Source organism: Sus scrofa, chromosome 4 (assembly GCF_054392235.1).
Source record: "Sus scrofa isolate SSC_HxYL_T2T_F1_AM1 chromosome 4, Sscrofa_HxYL_maternal_Yorkshire_Landrace_v2.0, whole genome shotgun sequence".
NCBI classification, from domain to species: Eukaryota; Metazoa; Chordata; class Mammalia; order Artiodactyla; family Suidae; genus Sus; species Sus scrofa.
This window is the reverse complement of record NC_139386.1, coordinates 112,256,314-112,275,267: the sequence shown is the minus strand read 5'-3', so window position 1 is coordinate 112,275,267 and position 18,954 is coordinate 112,256,314. Positions and strand designations below refer to the sequence as shown.

Genomic DNA, 18,954 nt, shown 5'->3' with positions numbered 1-18,954 from the left:
TGTCCTTTTACATTGTGAATTAATTGCCTCTGATTACCTTCCCATAATCTATTCTAATTTTAAGTACCTGAAATCGGTGTTTTTAGTCACAATGATTCTTAAAAAGCCAATAAATGCAAAGAGCTGTAACTGTGTTGAGAATTAAACAAAACTGGTTTCTTTGAAGGAAGTTGATTTATTTATTGGTTTCTTCTCTGAATCATGAGCAACCAAGTTGAACTTTCTATTCTATGTAATATTTACATGAAAATAAAAATATATTTACCATTTAGTAATAAGTTCTATGAATTAACTTGTTTCAATGCAAGTTAACTTACATGACTAAAGCAGAGTCAAATAAATGATGCTTATGTGTAAGACATTAGTAGGTGCTAATTAAAGCTTAAGAATTTGTTTCATATTTCTAACACTAATTCCAGTTGTTAATATGAAATTATATATATTATTTTCCTAATGAGATGACATTATTATTATGATTACAAGTTTTACAATATTTGGGTAAAGGTGTTCCTAGACCAGATAATGAAAATCTGAAGCAAATCTTTGGTGTCTTCCAAAGATAGAGCAATTTTTAATCCTAGATCCTCCTCCCTATGATGTTTTTAGGTAGTTCTCTTCTAAATGCTTAGTTAGTAGGCTTTTTAGGAACACAGGTAATACTAATAGCCCAGGTAAGCAATTGTAATTCAAGTAGTCTTTCTGCCAAAATGAGACAGGAATTTTGGGTGTTTTTGTGTTATCTAGGCCAATGCTTTCCAGATTGTTCAAATTAACAGAAATTATTCAAATACTGTGTGGATGAATTTTTATAAACACTCCCCCTCCCCAGTACCTGCTGGAACATGTAACACTGTCTTGGGAGATGTGTATATATCAGCAGTAGCTGAGAATGACTAGTTTCTCCTTGTTCCCCAACCTTTCCTGTCCCTGTTCAAATCCTTTTCATGTTCTGCAGAGACTCTTCACAGTGGCTGTGATCCTCCTTTGCCTGTTTTCTATTTCATCCCTTCACTGTCACATTCCATCTTGCAGCCCCAGAATAATTTTTTTGAGCATCACTTTTGTTACATCATACTTCTGTTTGAAAAAATGCATAAAGATTTCTCTCGTTGCCCACTAAAATCCTGTTTAGCATGTATGTCTTAACAAGTGTGGGCCCAGCCTACTTTTCCAGCCTCTCTCCAATTATTTCCTCCTGTTCCAATGAAATTGGTCTGTTTTTTACTCCTCAAATATGCCGTGTACTTAAGTTTTAAAACTTTTAGTTTGTTATTTCCTTTGCTCTCTCCCAATATCTCCCCTTTCTGTGATTTTTAAATAAGTTCGTTTTCTACTGTCTTGAGAAAGTTGAGTATATAGCATTAGGTCAGATTAGGAAGGATTTGAAAGCTAGTTGGAGACATTTGCATTTTATCCTAAAGCCAAATGTTTTGGGACTGGGGTTTATATAATAAGAGTATATGATTAACCTGGCACTAATGTGTAGGAGAGATGGGGGGGGATAGAGATTAGAATAGAAATCTTTAAGGGGAGAATCATATTTTCTAGGATAGGTAGAACTGATAGTATGGCAAGGAGGAGATGCCAGATATCAGAGGTAACAAATCTTGAGATACAGAAGAAATAAAAGATGGGTTAAGGCGGAATATGATTTAGATTTATTAGAATGATGATAGGACATGAACTACTAGCTCCTCAGGTCGGATCCCGAACCTGAGCACCAAGACTTCTTCCTTGAATTCAAGATGAAATGCATGGAGTTCCCGTCGTGGGGCAGTGGTTAACGAATCCGACTAGGAACCATGAGGTTGCGGGTTCGGTCCCTGGCCTTGCTCAGTGGGTTAAGGATCCGGCGTTGCCTTGAGCTGTGGTGTAAGTTGCAGACGCGGCTCAGATCCCAAGTTGCTGTGGCTCTGGCGTAGGCTGGCGGCTACAGCTCCGATTCGACCCCTAGCCTGGGAATCTCCATATGCCGCGGGAGTGGCCCAAGAAATAGCAAAAAGACAAAAAAAAAAAAAAAAAGGTGAAATGCATGGAGTACCATTCAAGGGAAAATTTAAAAAGTACATACTTTTTAAGAAAATGTGTATGTTTATAGCTTATGTATACAGTGCTATAAATAGTAAATATGATATCGGCATACACTTTGTTTCTAATATAACATTAAGTAACTATTGAATCATCTCTGAGTAATTACCATTGAATTGAGCAGTTAATAAGTTACTGATAATCTTTTTTTAAGTGTCATCTTTATTAAACAATAAAATTTGCCCTTTTAGGGGAGTACTTCTGTTGATTTCAATGAATGTATAGTCATGTAATCACTATCACATTAAAAACTCAGAGTATTTCCGCTACCCTTCACATTCTCTGGTGCATCTTTGGTGATTCTGGGGGGATTTCAGTTTCATGTTGTAATAGAGTTCATCAAAATAAACATTTTGGTTTTCAACCAATCAGATGATTACAGATGTAAACTTTTGGAGGTCTTAAATTTGAGACCACATTTACTGATTTGTGATAGCTTGGATCTCATATTTAACTGGATAGTTGAAAAAAGAGACTTGACGTGTGAGTGTCCTTTCACTCTTTTGCTTGTTCCACCCTATCCTTCATTTGATTTCCTTCCTAACATCAGTTTCCTCTCCCTATTTCAGTTTGGAGCTAGGTACTTTTCCTGTGTGCTTTGCTCACACAGAGCGTTTATCACACTGTCAGAACTGATAGTTACTTAAGTCTTTAAGCCTCACCGAGGGTAGTTCATTGTCAGGATCATTATTTTACCCCTGCCACCTGGCCCAGTGACTGGCATAGTAGGGACTCAGTAAGTAATTTTTGAATGAGTTTTCCTCGTCATCAAGACTTAAATACTTTAATTATAAGTTTTGTCACTTCTTTCTTTGTCATTCTTTTTATATTTCCATCCATTCATTCTCATTTTCCTATCTACTTGCTTGTCTGGGCTTTTTCCCACCTCAAATCCAGAGTTTATGGTTTTCAGTTTTTTTTTTTTTTTTGCTTTTTTTTTTTTTGATCTTGTGTACAATTGCTAATTCTGTTGTACATAAATCATTCTCTTATCCAGAAACCTCATTGGTTCCCTGTGGCTTACCTGAGAAAAACATAAACTTAACTTGTTTTTGTTTTTTTGTTTTTTTTTGTCTTTTGTTGTTGTTGTTGCTATTTCTTGGGCCGCTCCCGCGGCATATGGAGATTCCCAGGCTAGGGGTTGAATCGGAGCTGTAGCCACCGGCCTACGCCAGAGCCACAGCAACCAGGATCCGAGCCGCGTCTGCAACCTACACCACAGCTCACGGCAACGCCGGATCCTTAACCCACTGAGCAAGGCCAGGGACCGAACCCGCAACCTCATGGTTCCTAGTCGGATTCGTTAACCACTGCCCCACGACGGGAACTCCTAAACTTAACTTGTTTAGCGTTCAAAACCTTGATTTACAATTTACTTAAAAAGTTTGAGAGTCTGATGCATTTAGTGCCCTGTGATGAATGATTTGTTATGCTCTGTGACTTGTCCCCAGCAGACTTCTCCTGCCATACTTTCTGCCTTTTCACGTAAAATTCTCCACAATGTCTAATTTGGTTTGTTACCATTTTTTGAACATGTCATTCCCTTCTTAACTTTACTTGTGCCTTTTCAGTGGTCTGATGTGTTCTTTTCCATTTCTTTGTGAGTTCCACTCAAGTCCCACATTCAACTTCTTTGACCATTCTCTTCCATAGTGTACTTTGTTTTTGAACTCTTAGGGCATTAAACTGCCTATGCTACTCATTTGTTATAGTGCCTTGTAGTAGTTCTTTTCCTCTTTTCATTTATAAATAGGCCACCTTCTTGTACAAGATTGAAAGCAAGTTGAAGTTGGGGATATCCTGTCTTGGACACATTTGAATTTCCCACCGTCTTTAATGTAGGGCTTGGGCTCAGTAAACATGTATCTTCAGTCTTCAAAAAATAGATATCTGATGAGAATAAGTAGGGACGTATTTGCCCTTATGCATAGAAGCTCAGTGAGATAGTATTAGAGTGAGTCATTTAATATCTAATAAAGCTCTGAACTACAATGATCAGTGCACTAAGCTTTATATCCATAAATAGAAGTGTTATAGAAAAGCCTTTAAGATTGTTGAGTAAATTATATCATAGGTACAATGTTTATTTTAGTGTTATTTGTCTAACACTTATCATCGTTGTCATCATTATTATTAGCATCATTATTTTGCTGGAAGAAGTTAATGTTGGCAGATGAAGCTATTATATAACCATTTTAAATGTTTTCCAAAACCTTTGGCTTAACTAATACTGTACTTTTGTCTAATTGATTTTTGTAATGTAATCACAATTTGTGTGATAATTAAAAATAAATTTAGCGTTTAAGGGACACAGTATTAAGAAAGTCATATACATAAACACAGGAGCTTTTACTTCTGTTTTCAGTTTCTGCAATGTTTTTATTAATGAAGGAGTCACGTGACTGGAAATCTCGATTGGGATTCTATGTGATCTTTTAAAATCCTTACAGTTGGGGAGGAACTTGAGAATTCTCAAGGTTAAATCACATTATCATTACTCAGTTTGGGAGGAGAGAAGAGGAGGAAGAAGGCCTTTTAATCGTTTAGAAGATCAGCACTGTTGGGAGTTCAGCTGCCTATTTGTTGAGCAGTTGCTTTGAGAATGTGCTTGGTAAAGGTGAGTGGACCAAATGGACGGGGCTTTCGACATCATTTCTAGAGAGAAAGTCTAAAGCTATTTGGGCCAGGAGAGGTGGGTACAGGGATAGGTCAAAGGAAACACACGAGGCTTTTGACAAAAGAAAGACTGGCAATGTCCTGAGGGTGAGACTTGAAACTGTCCTTGGAAGACTGGTTAAAGAAATCTTTGTTTGGAAAGAGAATGAGTCTACTCATTTCCTGTTATTGCCATAATAAATTAAAACAAATTTAATGGCATGAAAGGACACAGATTTATTACCTTAAAATCCTGGAGGTCAGACATCTCAATGTGTACGTAAGGCTGCATTCCTCCTGGAGGCCTTAGGGAAGAATCTGTTTTCTTGCTTCTAGAGGCCACCTATACTCCTGGGCTAATGGCTGCTATCCGCATCTTTAAAGTCCTTCACTGCAGCTGCTGCGACCTGTGTCAAGTCTCCTCTCAGTCTGACCCTCCAACTTCCCTCTTATAGGGACCCTGTGGTTACATTGTGCTCACTAGGATAATCCAGGCCAATCTCTCCTTCTCTAGATCTTTAATGTAATCACATCTGCACAAGCCCTTTCCATAGAAGATAATACTCGTAGAGGTTCTGGAAGTTAGGATATAGACATCTTTGGGGAATCAATACTCAGCTTACCACGACCATCACTGGCGACCTCATAACTATCTTCAGATATTTGAAGGGCTGACTTGTGGAAGGTGGAAGAAAGATTAGGCTTTTTCTGTGTGGTCCCAAGGGATAGAATTAGAACTTGTGGGTGGAAATTACAGAGAGACAGATTTGTACCCACTGTAAGAGAACTTTCTCACAGAGCTGTGAGGATGGAGTGGGCAGTCTCAGAAAGCAGTGTGTCCCAGACACTGGTAGTGTTGAGCAGAGGGTAAGGTCTCCTGGGAGAATTGTTGAAGGTAGAATCTATGCTTTGGCTGGATTAGACAAGCCTTAGACCTTTGGTAACCCTGAGGTTGCATGATTCTCTGTGCACAGCCCAGTGCTGGCACTATTTGGATATGAAACATGGCCTCTGCCTTAGCAGCTCAAGCTGGACTCCATTGGTTGCTTTATTGTTTGCTTGTCACCCCCTCAACTGTGCAGCAAAGCCTGCAAGAGAGATTAAAAGCAAGGTCTGGAGGAACTCTCTGGTAAGGCAATGACCCAGTTCTATTTGGTGAAAATTCTTGTGGGTTAAATCTGTTTTCACTTTCTTTAATAACTCCAGTTCTTTCATTCAGGTGGGAAAAAAAAAATACCTTAAAAAAAAAAAAGCAGGATCGATGATATTCTACAAAGTTACATGGAAAGGAGTTGGCATTTTTAATCCTGCAGTTTTCCAAATAGGAGATGATGTTTTTTGGGAAATCACTGGGCCCAAGTGAAGACTCAAGGTGAAGAACATCGTAGGATGGAGTCCGTTTATCCGTGCTGAATATTTTGTGGTTTTAGTTGGAAGATCTAGTCATTGTAAGTTGTTCCTTTCAGGTTCACCCCAGAGCAATACTCAGGGAATCTACGGTAAAGGTACTTATTCTGGGGAGTGGTTTTTGTGCTGGCCTCCAATGAAGACTGTGTTGGGAGACCTGACAAAGTTTGTGTGCTTTTTGTACTTGAAGACATCTCATAATGTGTTTTGTACCAAATTCGTTTCCTTCATACATTTTAAAATGAGGTATATAGATTAAAACTTCGGTGGGGAGGAGCTACTGCATTTGCTTTGAGAAGTGTGGTGTTTTTTTTTTTTTTTTCCTGAAATTGAGCTAAATGGAGCCACTTTCCAACCAGTCTGGCATAGTGCAGCCTCATAGCTTTTACCTTTTTTCCCCAGGCGATTGTGCTTCCTGTTTTCTAACGAACAGTCTTGTGACTCTGCTAAGGATACATGAAAGATTTCCATGGTTTCTCGAGCTTCTTCTTTGTATTTCAGACCTGTCTCAGGTGGTAAATATGCTTAAGGATCTTGTTGGATAAACCAAAAGTTCCGTTAAAAATCCCGTGCCATTACAATGGACAGCGAAAGAAAGGTCTTCCTATCGGAGGGTTTGACCAGGGTGTCAATCATTAAATTAGAGAGCATTGGAAAAGGCTTTGAGAAATTCTTATCTAACGCTCTGCTCTGAAGAGACAAATGACCAAAATTGCTGCAGCAGCTTCCTCAAGATACAGAATCTAAAGCACAGTTTTATAAATCCTGGACTTTAGGGCCTTCAAGAACCCTCTGAAGCTCTGTGCAAAATCTCTGTGCATGTGCCTTTTTAATGGCACAAGGGTCCGTAGACTTATATTAATTCATTCACGGATTACTTCCTCCTTCCTTTCTGTTCTTTCAAAAGTATCATGTGTCAAGTTTGTAGTCGGCATTGGGCCTTACTCTTAATATAACATAAAATTCTCACCACACTTGGCTTTTTGATGTATCTGCAGCCTAAAGAAGGAAATTCATCTTAAAAGAGATAGGAAACTGTATTATTATAAGAATGGATGCCGCTAATTGTTGTAGTGAAATAGATCTCATAGCCTGTTCTCATTATCTTAGGAAGGATCTCAGAAGTGGACAGTATCTGTGTGCAGTAAACCAGGTATGAGTGGCAGTGGCTCATTGACTGCTCCTGGTCCTTTGCTTTGTGGTGTTATGTCTGGTCTTTTCCTGTCTTGTTTCTTGATATATTCTACTGCCTGTAACTACCTTGGTTTTTTGGGGTTTTTTGGTTTTTTTTTGTTTTTTTTTTTTAAATGTGTTTGGGTTTAGCCTTGCTTACCAGTTACCTGATACAGGGTTTGGTGACCTGGCTGCTGGACTGTGCTTCCTTGGAAGTCGCATTGGTAGTGGAATTTTCCCTCCCACTAATAGTGTGAACCGATTTTACAGCTATGGATGAAAGGTAGCCTGCCCAACTCTCCCTTTATCGTTTTTATTGTCTGTAAGGGAGTGAACTTAGCACTCCCTTAATTGAAATTTTTATTGAGAGAACTGTGAGTTGCTGAATAGTTGTAAGAAATAATAGAGAGGTCCCATGATAGAGAGATCTCCAGCTTGCCCCAGTGGTAGCATCTTTTACAGCTATAGTGCACTGTCACAATTAAGATATCATTGTTTACATAATCCATCAATCTGATCAGATTTCCCCACTTGCACTCATGTGTACAAGTGTGTACATATAGTTCTGTACAGTTTATCATTTTTGTGGGTTTGTGTATCCACCACCATAGAGAAAATACAGAACAGTTCCTCCACAGGGGTGCCTCCAGTTGCCCTTTTATAAACACACTCACCTCCTTTGAAATTTGAAATGTTGGGGTATTGACATTTTTCATTCAGCGTTATTTCCTGGATATTTATCCAGGTTGTTTCATGTATTGATAGTTTGTTCCTTTTTATCGTTGAGTCATGTGCCATGCTTTGTATGCAGTGCATTTTGCTCAACTACTCACTTGTTGAATATCTGGACAGATTTCAGTCTCTGGCTGTTAAGAATAAAGCTGGCGTGAACATTCATGTACAGGTTTTAGTGTGTACGTAAATGAAAAGGTAATACTGACCTCGTAAAATTAGTTGGGAAATGTGCTTTCTAGAAATCTGCTTTCTAGAATACATTAACATATTGTATAAAATTTGTTTTAATTTTTCCTGTAATATTTAATAAAATTCTTCAGTGAAATCTTCTAAGCCTGGAGATTTCTTTTTTTCTTTTTTTGCAACTTTTAAATTACAAATTCAATTCTTTAATGTTTATAATACTATTCAGGTTATCTATTTTATCTTAGTTGAGTGGTTTTAAGGAATACTCATTTCTTCTAAATTGTTGAATTTATGAGTATAGAATTCTTTGTAATATTTCCTCATATCGTTTTAACCACTGCAGGATCTGTAGTGTTAGCCCCTATTAATTCCTGATATTAGTGGTTTGTGTCTTCTTTTTATGTCTAAGTAGATAGAGATTAATCAATTGCAATGATTTTCCTCCCCAAAGAACCAACTTTTTGTTTATTTTGTTGTTGTTGTTGGCTATTTAATGACATTGAATTCTGCTTTTATCTTTATTTTCATCCTTCTGCTTTCTTGCTTTGGGTTTATTTTTATATTTTTCTTGTTTCTTGGGGTAATGACTTAGGTTATTGATTTGAGATTTTTCCTTGTTTTTAATGTAAATATTTACCACTATATATATTCCTGTCAGTACTGCTTTAGCTGCATCTCACATATTTGGGGATCTTGTATTTTCATTTTCATTTAATTTTATTTATTTATTTTTGTCTTTTCTAGGGCTGCACCCACGGCATGTGGAGGTTCCCAGGCTAGGGGTTTAATTGGAGCTGTAGCGCCCCCACCCCTCTCCCGCCCTGCGCTCCTACGCCAGAGCCACAGCAGTGCAGGATCCGAGCTGTGTCTGTGAACTACACCACACCACACGGCAACACCAGATCCTTGACCCACTGAGTGAGGCCAGGGATTGAACTGAAACCTCATGGTTCCTAGTCGGATTCGTTAACCACTGAGCCATGATGGGAACTCCTTAATTTAGTTTTATGTATTTTAAATATTCCATCAAGACCTCATTTTTAACACATGGGCTATTTATCTCAAAGTGTGTTGCTGAATTTTCACATTTAGAGATTATCCTGTTGTCTTTCTGTTACTGATTTGTAATTTGATTTTAAAATCACACTGTATATGATTTTCATTTCTTAAAATTTGTCAAAAATTTATAGCCTCTTGGTGAGTTCTGTGCATGCATGCATACTTGGAAAAGATATATATTTTGCTGTTGTTGGATAAAGTGTTCTATTTACTTAGGACAGTTAGATCCTAGTTTATTTTGGTAGCTCAGATCTTCTGCAACCTTGTTCATTGTCTTTCTGGTGGTTCTGTCAGTTACCAAGGTCAGGGTATTGAAGTTTCCAGTTGTAACTGTGGGTTTTTCTGTTTTCCCTTTTCAGGTGTGTCAGGTTTTGCTTCCTATATTTTGAGGCTCTGTTTTTTGCTGGATAATTAAGTTTTCCTGGTAGATTGATATTTTTACCTTTATGTAATATCTCTCTTTTGAAATTTTTGTTGCTCTGAAATCTTTTACCCAAGATTGATATAGTCATGACTGCTTTTTAAAAAATTAATGTTTTCCTAGTGCAGCTTTTCTTATCCTCTTACCTTCAGCCTATCTCTGTTGTTGAATTTGGATTGAGTTTCTTATAGAAAGCTTGCATTTGGATCACTTTTTTTTTTTTTAAATGCATGCTCTCGATCTGTCTTGATTAGTATTTGGATCATTTACTTTTAAGGTAATTGTCTTAGTCTGCTTGGGCTGCTGTAACAGTACCATAGACTGTGTAATTAAATAATAGACATTTATTTTGTCACAGTCCTAGAGGCTCAGAAGCCCAAGATCAAGATGTTAGCAACGTAGGTTTCATTCTGAGACCTCTTCTCTTGACTTGTAGGTGGCTTCCATCTTGCCCTCTGCCCATATGACCTCCTTGTGTGTGGGCTAAGAGAGAATGGAACTCTCTAGTGTGTCTTCTTATGAGGACACTAATCCTATTGGATCAGGGCCCCACCTTTTTGATCTCAGTTAACATTAAGTATCTTCTACAGGCCCTGTTTCCAAATAGGGCTTCATCATATGAACTTTGGGTTGGGAGAGCCACAGTTCACACCATAGTAGTTTACTGCCTATTATTTATATTCTCTTTGTGTCCTCTGGTTCTCATTCAGGCTTCTGGTAGCAACATGTTATCATTTTGAGTAAAGTGTGAATAACATGTTACACTTTTGAGGAAAGTGTTAAAACTTTATTTCCATTTAGGTTCCTTTACCATCCTTGCTTTTAAGTATTAAACAACAGAGGGTATTATAATTTTTGTTTCGTTCCTCAATTATGATTTATAAAACCCATGGGAAGGATAGTCTATTGTATGTACCCATATATCTGTTCTTTCTGTTATTCTCTCTTGGATGCTCAAAGTTTCCATTATTTCTTTTTTTCTCATTTCCTTTCTGTTTCAAGAACTTCCTTTAGCCTTTCTTTAAGGTGTATCTGCTAGTGACAGATTCTTTTAGAAAATCTTATTTGTTTGATGTTTTTGCCCTTCATTCCTGAAGGATAGTTTCTCTGGATATAGAATTTGTGGTTGATAATTCTTTTTTTTCAGTGCTTGAAAAATGATGTGTGTTCCTTCCTTTTGGTCTCCATGGTTTTAGATGAGAAATCCCCTGTCTTTCAAGCAGGTATTCCTCTTGAGATAATACATTGCTTTTCTCTGGCTGCTTTCCAGATTTTTTTTTCTTTGTTTTTAGTTGGTGGAGGGTTAATTATCATTTATTTTGTCATGGATTTCCTTATGTTTTTCCTGTTTGGTATTTCCATTTCTTGCATCTTCGCATTTGTTTGTTTTGCCAGTTTGGGGGAGTTTTTAGCCATTATTTATTTGAATACTCTTTCAGTCCTGTTCTCTTTTCTTGTTTCCTTCTGGGACTCTGATGATACAAATGATGGTTCTTTTATTAGAGTCCCACAGGTTCCTAAGCATTTGTTTGTGTTCAGTTGGTTTTCTCTGTTGCTCAGATTGGTTAAATTCTACTCTTTTTTCAGATTTCCTTTTTTTTTTTTTTTTTTTTAATTTCCTCTCTCTGCTCTACTATTGATCCCATCTAGAGAGTATTTCTGTCAATGTATTTTTTTGGTTCTGTGATTTCCATTTGGTTCCTTCTTACAATTCTTTTTTTTCTTTTTTACTTATTAAAATTTTTAAAACTCGAGGTATAATTGATACATACTGTTATATTTCAGATATACAGTATAATGATTCTGTATGTGTATACATGGCAAAATGATTACCACAATAAGCCTGAGAAACATCTATCATCTTACATTGTTACCAAACAATTCTTTTTTCTTATAGTGAGAACTTTTAAGATCTCTTTACAACTTTGAACTTTCAAGTAAGCAATGCAGTATTATTAACTATAGTCCCCATACTGTACATAACATCCCCGTGACTTATTTACTTTGTAAATGGAAGTTTGTACCTTTTGACTCCCTTTATCCTTTGCTCTGATCCTCGAGCTCCTATGTCTCTGGCAAGCACTGATCTATTTTGTTTCTATGAACTTGGGTTTTTTTGTTTTTGTTTTCAGAGTCCACGTTTGTGAACTTCTACAGTATTTGTGGGATTGCTGGTGTATATGATAGTTTCATTTATTACATATATAATAATATAAATGAATATATATTATTTTTATATATAATTTTTGATTTTTGTTTTTCATTTGTTTCAAAAGAATATGAACTTGATTGTTGAAGCATTTTTATGACCACTGCTTCACCTTCCCTGTCAAATAATTCCAACATTTGATTCACCTTTGTATCAATGTTACTTTATTTTCTTCTTTCATTTGAGTTGTGATGCTCATGTTTTTGGTATGACAGGTGATTTTTTTTTTTTTAATTGCATTCTGGACATTTTGTCTGCTATGCTGGATACTCTGAGTCCTATTTAAAACTTCTGTTTTAACAGATAGTCATCCTGTAAAGGTTTAGCATCCTGCCTCCTTTTATGGACTGTGAATCTAGTGATGGCTTAATTTTCAGAACCTTTGTGGTGTTATTTTGTTCTTCTTAGTTTATTTGGTACTACTGGGGCTCCCCCTGGTTCCTGCCGTTGCTGCCAGAGGAGATGGAAGGGCTTTCCCCAGGCGGGGCCACCTTGTGTCTTTGTATGGAAGAGCAGCATTTCAGGTCTTAAGGACTAAAGATACTTCCCGGTCTAGTCACTTGTTGTGGAATTTTTCTTGCCAGTGCCATTTGGCCATCCTGTTACATCAGTTAGGGCAGTCTCAACCCTTGAGGAGAAGGGGAGTCCCTCCCCTGGCTGCTGCTTGTTAGTGGGGCCCCCCAATAAAATCCCCTTGCCTCTGGTGGTGGCCTTACCTGGCATTGTTGGAGAGATTCTTCTTGTTAAATCCTGGAGAGGAATGAGTCCGCCTTGGACTGTCTTCTGTGCTGGATTGAGCATTGCAACATGTCAGAACTAGGTTACTGTCTTATGTTGGGAGCAGAAGATGCCTGCCCCTGTGTTGTTTCTCTAGTCTCAGGATCTCAAACCAGTATGCCTTCCTTTTACCATCCTCCAAAATTCTTTGGTCGTCTCTTTCATTAATTTCAGGGTTTATAGTTGTACTTAGAGGAGAAGAGCAGGGAGAAACCAGCCCAAGCCGTCTTGTGGGGAAGGTCCCAGTTATGTTTTAAAATATTTTAAATTTTCAACTTACATGTAACTTTAACAGAAGACACTTTTTTTTTTTTTTTTTTTTTTTTTTGAGGATATCTTGCTTCTTAAATAATGACCCCGGCCAGTAACCTTATGTGATGATGTAAAGATTGATTTTTGTGTACATTACTTTTACTATGCCAACCAGGAATATTTGTATTTCCAAAGGGAATCAAAATTGGCTAAAGAAAATTTTCATTTTTTGAATAAATAAATTTCAGTTGCTTGAACTTAAGCAGAACGTTATAATAGGAAAACAGTGGTCAAATACTGAGGTATTGGTGTATATACAATGGCTACATTCTTTGTGTGTGGGAGGTGTGTGTGTTTGGTGTGTCACATATTTCCCTTTCTTTTATGTGTTACCACTGCTGTAACATTCTCCCCCCCCACCAGCTTGGCTTTCTTTATCTTAGTATTCATTTCTTTTGATGAGAAGAATTTTTGTGTAGGTAAATTTATCAGTTTTTAAAAGTGATTAATACTTTTCATATCCTATTTAGAAATCTTCGCCTAACCCAAGGTAATAAAGATACTTTTTTTTCTTCTATCAGCTTTATTGTTTTGACTTTCACATTTACATATATAATACATTTGGAATTGATGTTTGTTAATTATATGAGGCTTCAAGATTCCTTTTTTCCCCTTATATGGATATTCAGTTCACTTAACTTCATTAATTGAAAAGACTATCCTTTTCCCACCACACTTGTAATGTGATTTTTCTTATAAATCAAGTATCTAGGAGTGAGTCTTTTTCTGGACACACTATGCAAGGACTATCCAGTAGAAGTATAAAGCAAATCACAAATATGAGCCGTATGTGCAGCTATGAATTTCTAGTAGCCACATTTAAAAAGGTGAAAAGAAACTGATGAAATTTGTTTTCGTATGTGAACCCAGTACATAAAAATATTAACAAGTAATCAATAGGAAATTATTGTGGGAGTTTACATTTTTTGTTACTATTTTTTTGATATCTGGCTTACATTTTACATTTATAACGAATCTCAATTCTGACATAAAATTTTCATCAGAAATACTTGATTTGTATTTAGATTTCATAAAACTTACAGTTGAAAAAGTAGATCGACATACCTCACTTGGTCCAAACCATACTTAAATGTTTGCTAATAGCTAAACCAATTATCAGCTCTTGAATTTAAGTTCATTAAAATCAAATTTAAATTTAATTCCTAAATTTCACTAGCCACATTTCAGGTGCTCAGCAGTCATAGGTGTCTGGTGGCTACTGTATTGAACAGTACAGCTTCATTCTGCTGTCATTCTGTGTCTGTCCTTGCTCCTGTAACATACTGTCTTAATCACTATATCTGTATAAGTCTTGTATCTGGAAGTATCAAGTCTTCCGACTTTATTCTTGGCTATTATTAATCCTTTAAACTTGCCAATAAATTTTAGAATCACCTTGTCAACTTCCACTAGCATTTTTTCTCATGGTTACTGCTATTCGCAATGTTACCTGTTTACATAATTAAAAGAAAAGCAAAAAAAAAAACCTGTATTGAGATACGGAGGTTGGACGGTTAGTTGCATGGTTAGCTAAGCAACTAGCTCCGAACCATCAGCATCACTCTTCCTGCTGCTCGTTATCTGCATCTCCACAAAAGTATAAAATAAAACATGAGGTGTGGCATAGGCTTTTCAAGAGCATTGCGAATATCAATTATGCAAGTCACAAATCAGACATCATTTAAAAATATAATATAGAATATGAAAAAAATAATCCTTATCCTTATTTCCTCTTATTTTACTAAAGAGTGAAGCCTAAGAAGGCGTTAGGACTAGAGAAGAGATTTCCGTAGTTACTGATATTGGAAGTTATATACTCCTCTGTACTATTTCTGGTACTAAGCACAGGGCCTGACACTTAGTAGGTATTCAAATATTTGAGTAAATGAGACAATATACTTGGAACTCTTTGACCAGATGTGGAGCCTTATATTTGTAGTTCACAAGCTAGGCCCTCAGTTACTGCAGACCAACTTTTTTTTTTAGTTAAAATGGCTGAGAAATATTACACAGTAATATATGGCGTTTTGACTTTGTGACATTTCTTTAAAATATGAAAAGAGGTGTTTTGGGACATAATTATAATGGAATTACTATATAATTTGGTATAACTCATGATGCATGATGTATGACTAGAAAGTAAATTGTTCTGATTTGAATAGAACACTATTAAAGTAAATCATCTCATGTTTTTTAAATAGTTCCCAAATTGTATTCACGTAAGACCAGTTATCTGGCTAATTGTTCTAACCCAGACATTACCACATTTAAATCTTTGATTTCATCACTACGCTGTGAACTAACTTATTAAATTCTTATTTAATAAGAAAAGTTCCTATTGGACTCGAGAGCCCTGAGATAATTTCTACATAGTTCTTTTTAGAAAATGTTTTAAAACTCAATATGGCCGTGGTATTAGGTTGAGCGGTCAAGAAAACACTCACTGGGTTTCAGGTCGAGCAGTCAGGAAAGCATTCATTGGATTTCTTTTTCTGACAAAATGACTGCCCGAATCTTTAAGTGATAAAACATTGAAAACATGCTTGACTTTTTTTTTTTTTTTTTTTTTAAAAAGCATGACAACAGAAAGTCATTTTAAATGAATGGGTGAGTTTGCAAAAAGGAACAGGTAGGTATCAGGAAAGTAAGATGGCTTTTAAAACTATAGAATTTGAAAAAAATAATAGAGACCTAGGTGGCATATACAGACCTAGGGGACCTATAGCTTTAGAACACAGAGAGGCTAGGGACCAAGATGTGGCTTCCACAGGTTGAAACGCCAGATCAGAGACTACCTTTGGGAAAGGACAAGCAAGCATAAAGCCAAAAGTACCCTGTGAAAGTAGGCATGGAGAACGGTCTCTCTGGCCTTGGCTCTGAATAGAGGTTAAAAGCAAAAAAAAAAAAAAAAAAAAAAAAAAAACAACAAAACAAAACTCCCCTGAGAATTAGTGGCTGCTAACTTGCCCTCATGTGTGCAAGTGGTAAAATTTTGGACTTAGATTAATGCTGTTTGCATAATCTGAAAAATTCTAAACCAAAACTCAGACCTGGGTCTTTGGAGCTCCAGGTGCTTGACAGAACCACACTCAAGTGCTCCCTGGAAGTAAATATCTTCAGCCAAGCTGCAGAGAATTGCCACTGAGTTACACAGAATAGGAGCACACAATCGGAAGCATCTGTCATAACAAGCCACCATGATCGAGAGTCAGTAGGGACACCAGACCAAAGGACCAAACGCAGTAGACTTTAGTTATTGGAATATTAATGCAGTTTATAGAAGGAGTATTTTAGTATCATTAAAGGAATAAAAGGAGAAATTGCAAACATCATAAGGAGCAAGGGGTTATTGACCAGGCTGTTTTGAAAATGAACCAAATAGAAATTGTAGGAATGAAAACTTAAAAACAAATTTAAAAACATCACTAGTAATGTTAAATAGGAGATTAGATTCATCAGAAGATGACTAGAAGGTAGGTCAGAAGCTCATACGGAGAAGGCAGCACAGAGACGGGGATGGAAATTGTGATAAAAAGGCTGAGATTCAAGGAATAAACTGCAGAAGATGATAGAGGGAGAATGGGGAAGAGACAATATTTGAAGTGATTAATGGCTCAAGTTATTCTAGGAAAAAAGATCATAATCTTCACGTCTTGGAAGCCCAAGAAATAGAAAGAAATCCATGCTTGGGCACATGGATTTATTGTAGTGAAACGCAGAACAATAAAGACAAAGGTCTAATTGCAGAAGCCATTAGGGACGTAATGAAAATGCTGAAAGAAAATAAGGGCCAATTGAGAATTGTATTTCTAGTGAAACAGTTTTTCAAAGGAGAAGGTAAAATATATTTTCAGATAAGCAAAAACAAGGAGTTTAACCTGTTTACCTAAGCCTCTGTCCTCCAAATAACTTTGAATGATTTACTTCTCATCTTAGAAGGAAGGCTTAAGATTTAAGAAGGAGCATTACCAAGTGAAATGGCAGAATAGGGGGATAAATCTAAAGGTAGATTAATGATGTAAGACAAAAACATTCAAATTGTGGTGTTTGAAAGACCTCAATAATATCAGGGTTGCCATAAAATATTGTATTACAACTTGATGTAAATGGGAAGGGGATAACTAGATTTAAATCCTCTTCAGGCCCTTGTATCATTTGAGAATAAGCTAAAACATAGCAAGTCTGTAATACAAAAGTTAAGAATTTAAAGCTTAACATTTAAAATAATGAAAATAGTAACTGTCTTTTAAATGAGAAAAGAAAAAAAATTGTAATGAGGAAAAAAGTAATCAAGAGGCAAAAAAGAAACAGAAAATGTGGGAAAACTAAGCATAAAATTAAATGGTAGAACTAAATCCAAATATCAACAATCAAATTAACTATTAGTGGACTCTAAAGTTAAAAGGTCTAACTAAAAAGGAAAACAAAGTCTAGCTATATGCTATTTATAAGAGAACACCTCAAGGGTAAGGATAGAAAAAGGTCAAAAGTAAATAATGGAAAAAATAGACAAATACTAACCAAAATATTTCTTGTGTGGGAATGTTATTGTCAGATATTGCCATAAAATAGGTTTTATGGCAAAATGTTATTAACCTCTGAGATGGGCACTGTATAATGATAAAATGATTTTACTAGAGGCTCTTTTTTAGTTTGTATGAACCTAATAGCCTAACTTGAAACTATAAAGAAAAAAAATTGAATGAACTACAAAAAAACTGGACAAATACATTATCATAGCAGGAAAATTTCATACTCATCTCTTAGTAATTCCTAGATTCAGCAGACAAAAGTAAGTTATGGAAGAGGGGACATTATTAGCAGATTTAATTTGGAGAATATATGTGGAACCTTGTACCCAACAATTGGAAAACATACTTTTTTTTTTTCCCCCAAGCACATACTGAACACCTGTGAAAATTGACCATGTTTTAGCCCAGGGGTTTGCAGACTTTTGGTAAATGGCCAAATAGGTATTTTCTGCTTTTATGGATCATATGGTTTTTCTTGCAACTATTCAGTTTTGTTGTATATTGAAAGCAACTGTAGACAGTATGCGAACTCAGTGTGGCCATATTCCAATAAAGTTCTCTTTACCAGTACAGGTGACTGGCTGGATTTGGCCTATAGATCTTAGTTTACCTGCTCCTGCTTGAAGCTGTAAAAGTCTCAACACATTTCCTTGTCACGCAGACTATATTTTCTGACTGAAGTACCATGAAGTTAGGAATCAGTATTTTCTCCATACCAATATACATATGTATAAGGGAAAAAAATCTTAACTACTTGATCAAAGAAGTCATAATAGAAACTTAGAAAGTACTTAGCATTGAATAATAATGAAACTAGCATGAAGTTTATGCAGCTAAAGTAGTATTCATAGGAAAATTTATAGCCTTAAAGGAATATAAGATGAAAGGCTGAAAATTAATAGGCTAAGCATGTGACATAAGTTTTAAAAAAAGAAAATCAGAATAAATTCAGGCAAGTAAGAAGCAAATAATAAAGGCAAAAGCAGAAGTCAGTGACTTAAAATGCAGCAAATCCAAAGTTTTTCTTTCAAAGAAGACATTAATAAAACATTAGGAATGAAAAATGGGACAAAATAATGATGCTACAGATACTAAAGAGATAAGAGAATTTTAGGAATACTTTTATGCTGCAGAATTTGAAAATTTAGATGAAACAAACAAGTTTCTAGAAGAATGTAGCTTATCAAAATTGAAGAACTTAAAAATTCATATAAAGAAACAGCAATCTGAGATCTTCTAAAAGAAAATAGGCTCAGACGGTATTCTGAACAATAAAATAACAATTCTAGCGGTATACAAACTTAGTAGAAACAAAAATAAAAATCTTTTCAGTGAGATTAGTATATTCTGAACATTTAAAACCAAACAAAATACCAGCAAAACTAAGGAATGGTATATAA

The 18,954-nt window shown here is 36.0% G+C and overlaps 1 protein-coding gene and 1 long non-coding RNA gene across 11 annotated transcripts in view; one reads left to right on the top strand and one right to left on the bottom strand.

Moving 5' to 3' along the window:
• MAGI3 (membrane associated guanylate kinase, WW and PDZ domain containing 3) overlaps positions 1–18,954 on the top strand; it is a 266,980-nt gene that overhangs the window by 53,828 nt on the left and 194,198 nt on the right. The gene's annotated exons all lie outside the window — the stretch shown is intronic.
• Positions 187–5,995, bottom strand: LOC146404190 (uncharacterized). Its single transcript, XR_014844551.1, has 2 exons — positions 3,408–5,995; positions 187–1,733 (listed from the first exon to the last, which is right to left on the bottom strand). It is a non-coding gene; the product is annotated as an uncharacterized LOC146404190 (long non-coding RNA).